A 4,160-nucleotide genomic window follows, 5' to 3' on the forward strand; every position below is an offset into this window, starting at 1 on the left:
AATCGGGTTGGGCGGCCGATAACGGGGGTGGCGCGGGGCGGCGGCGGCTTGGGCACGGGGGCGGGGTGGGGTGGTCAGCGAGGGGGTAGCTCGGGGCGGCAGGGGCGCGGGTGAGGGGCGGCGGCGGGGCGGTCGGCGACATGGGTGGCGCAGGGCAGCGGCGGCTCAGGCAGGGGAGAGAGAGAGCAGGCAGAGAGAGGAGTGGGGTGTGTGCTGGCCACTTTTTAGTTAGGTCACAGCTCTTTGTCATCTGCTAGCAGACGACAAAGAGCCTAGCTAACGGATGTTAGGTTGGCCACTTTCTTTGCCGTCTGCTGGTAGACGGCAAAGAAGCATCGACGGCAAAGAAAGTGGCCGTTAGGTGGTTCTCGCTAGTGGGCCACCCTGCCTCTTTGCCGTCTGCTAGCAGACGGCAAAGCTTCTATGTCGTCCGCTAGCGGACGGCAAACACCCTCTTTGGCATCCGCTCTTTCTTTGTCGTCAGCTTTCTGTAAAATGGTGGCAAAGACCTTCTTTGCCCTCAGCTAGCCGACAATAAAGAGCTGGCTGACGGCAAAGATCCTGATTCCAGTAGTGATCTATGGAGCTCTTATTGTCAGCTTGAAATTGTATATGTGAACACACAAAAAGAAATTGTTTGGTGAACCTCATGCTCAACTCAACATGGAGCATACAATTTGCATTGTATCATTGTTTGATGAACCTGATGCTCAACTCAACATGGACAGGGCAGTATCATTCTTATGCTCAACTATTTGTTAAACTATACAATCTTGCGAGTAACATTTCATACAAATCCATAGAAGCATCCAATCCTGATAAATTCTCTTAATATCCATCAGGTCTGAAAAATATATACTAAAAACACCACATTGCAGATGCAGGGAATAGAGTGGAAGCAGCTACAGCTTCACTCAGCAACTTGAATAGCAGAAGGCGACTGCTGGGGACGAGCAGGCTAAGTTGTCGCGTGAACTGGGGCAGACGGCGACTGGTGCAGGGTTTTTAGAAGAACATGGAGCCTCCTCCCCAGTTCCATTGCTCGAATGAAACCACAAAGTCGTTCATACATCAGCTCACTAAGAGGAGCAGTTCAAAATGGACGGAAAGGAAAATTGCAAACAAGTCTTAATGCTACAGATCAAGGAACATGACAGGCCTGGGGCTGGCCTGGCCCGACCATCAGGCTCAAAATCTAGGCCTAGGCCCGGCCCATGGGCAAGGTCGGTGTCGGTGTCAAAACCGGCGGATCTCGGGTAGGGGGTCCCGAACTGTGCGTCTAAGGCAGATGGTAACAGGAGGCAGGGGACACGATGTTTTACCCAGTTTCGGGCCCTCTTGATGGAGGTAAAACCCTATGTCTTGCTTGATTTATTCTTGATGATATGTGTATTACAAGAGTTGATCTACGACGAGATCGGAGAGGCTAAACCCTAGAAGCTAGCCTATGGTATGATTGTATGTTGTCCTACGGACTAAAACCCTCCGGCTTATATAGACACCGGAGGGGGCTAGCTAGGGTTACACAAGGTCGGTTACAAAGGAGGAGATATACATATCCGTATTGCTTAGCTTGCCTTCCACGCCAAGTAGAGTCCCATCCGGACACGAGACGAAGTCTTCAATCTTGTATCTTCATAGTCCAACAGTCCGGCCACAGGATATAGTCCGGCTGTCCGAAGACCCCCTAATCCAGGACTCCCTCAGTAGCCCATGAACCAGGCTTCAATGACGATGAGTCTGACGCATAGTGTTTTCTTCGGCATTGCAAGGCGGGTTCCTCCTCCGAATATACCACGGAAGAATTTGAATACAAGGATAGTGTCCGACCCTGCAAAATAAGTTCCACATACCACCGTAGAGAGAATAATATTTCCACAAATCTAATCTGCTGACACGTTTTGGCAACATGACATCATGCCATGACCCGGCGTTCATTCGAACCGTTTTCTTTAACCAGCCCCGCACATAATGCGAGGCAGTCTCTTGACACGCCTTGTCAAAGCAGAGATCGTGTCCCCTTATTACGGGATTCTCATCAATACAGGCGTGGGTAACCCAACCGTGCCATTAATTACGACGGCTAGGGGATAAGCGAGTTTTACCAGGCTAGTGGGGGCACATAGTTCCGGCCGCCCTTATAAAGGGATAAGGTTTAACCTTTTTCTACCCACGCCTTCTTCCTCCTTGCTCATCCATTCTTGCGCACTCGAGCTCCAACACCCAAGTCCACATCCTTTGCCTCAACCTTCTCCAGACATGTCCGGAGCGGGAGGCAAGTGGATGGCTTCCTCCGTCATGGAGGGACACATCAAAAAGCTGCGCGGAGCCGGATACTTAGCCGCGAATATCGCGCATCGGCTGCGCACTGCGGTGCAGATCGTCCCTACCCCGGAACCTCACAAGAGGGTAGTCTTCCTCCACCACTTCCTCCGCGGACTGGGGTTTCCCCTCCATCCATTCTTCCGCGGTCTTATGTTCTACTACGGGCTGGACTTTCATGATCTAGCACCGAACTTCATCCTCAACATTTCGGCATTCATCGTCATGTGTGAGGCTTTCCTCCGCATCCGGCCCCACTTCAGCCTGTGGCTGAAGACCTTCAATATCAAGCCGAAGGTGGTGAGAGGCCAACAAGCGGAATGAGACAGAGCCATGGTGGGCAAGATGCCCAATGTTATATGGCTTGAAGGCTCCTTCATGGAGACCATAAAGGGGTGGCAATTGGCGTGGTTCTACATCACCGAGCCGCACGACACCAACTGGGTGGTGGCCCCCCGAGTTTCGATCCGGAATCACCACGCGGCTCACCTCCTGGAAAGAGAAGGGTCTATCCTGGGGTTCATCGTTGGAGCTGGACGGACCCCAGAAATGTATCCGGAATATGGCAAGCAAGAAGCTCAAGCCTGTCAACATAGTCCAGGTCATGCTCTTCCGCCGGATCCTCCCGTGCCAACAACGGGATTTCAATTTATGGGAGTTCGACCCAGCCTGGCACTAGACTCTAAGAGAGCTCTTCGACACGATGCACAAAGACGTCTGGAGGGTGCTGTTCAAGGGCGCCGAGGTCCCTCCCTCTCTCACTGAGGACCGCGGGCTCAGCGTGAAGCGCCCTGCGAATCCGGTAAGTTTTGTACATCTGGTAGGATTTTTACTTCCCATAGCGTAACCATGTGCAAGGTCTGAGCTCCCATGCCTTTGACAGGACTGGGTGGGGGCATCGGAGAAGATCAACTATCCGGCCCCTCTGCCCGAAGACACTGTGGACGCTCTCCTGATGGAGATGCTGACTCCGGCTCCTTACAAGGTGCCGGAGAAGACCAAGAAGAAGGCCAAGGGAACCCGAAAGAGTTCCCGATGCCAGGTGGTATTGGACTCATCGTCCAATGACTTTGCGATGCACTCTTCCCACGAAGACGAGGAGGAAGATGAAGATGCTCCCCCTCCAGCCGGGGGAGACAAGAAAAGGAAGGCCGCCCCAACCGGGGGGGGGGGGGGCGAAGGGTCCAAGAAGGGAAGGACTCTCCTTCCGGACTGCTCCACCACCGCCACCGAAGACGAAGACGACTGGCTGCTTAGGGCCAAGCCCCTGGCGAAGTCATAAGTATTCGGATACCAGAGTAACTCATAGCATACCTTTGTCGCACTGCTTCTCCTAACGCCAAATATGATTATGCAGACCGCCCCAAGCCCGTATCGACGTATCTTCGTTGGACGGCTCCTTGGACTCATCGGATATGGATAGCGATCCACTTCCGACCGCCACCTCCCCTTGCCCTACGAACAATGCCGAGGTACTGTCTCAAGAGGCACTGGGTCGAGGGGAGATAGTCCTGGAGGCGCCTCAAGGCGACCTTCCGGACTCTGGGAGCAGAGGGGGTAAGGCTCCCGAGGGCTCCGAGTTCGGCCTTCAGCCAAACACTGCGCTGGAACCTCCAATGGTTCCAGACTCGGGCAGGCGGCCTCCTTCCAAAAGGGGCAAGACGCCCATGCCGGTGACCTCTGTCGATCCAAAGGCACCGGACAATCTGCTGGGAGCGCTTCACAATGCTTCCATCGATGAAGAGCACCGCACTATTATGAGTGCGGTGATCCAGAAGGTTCAGTCCGCCAAGAGCGGACTGACTGAAGCCTGTGCCAGCCTTCTAACAGGCTTTGAG

The sequence above is a fragment of the Triticum aestivum genome, chromosome 4A (assembly GCF_018294505.1).
Source record: "Triticum aestivum cultivar Chinese Spring chromosome 4A, IWGSC CS RefSeq v2.1, whole genome shotgun sequence".
NCBI lineage: Eukaryota > Viridiplantae > Streptophyta > Magnoliopsida > Poales > Poaceae > Triticum > Triticum aestivum.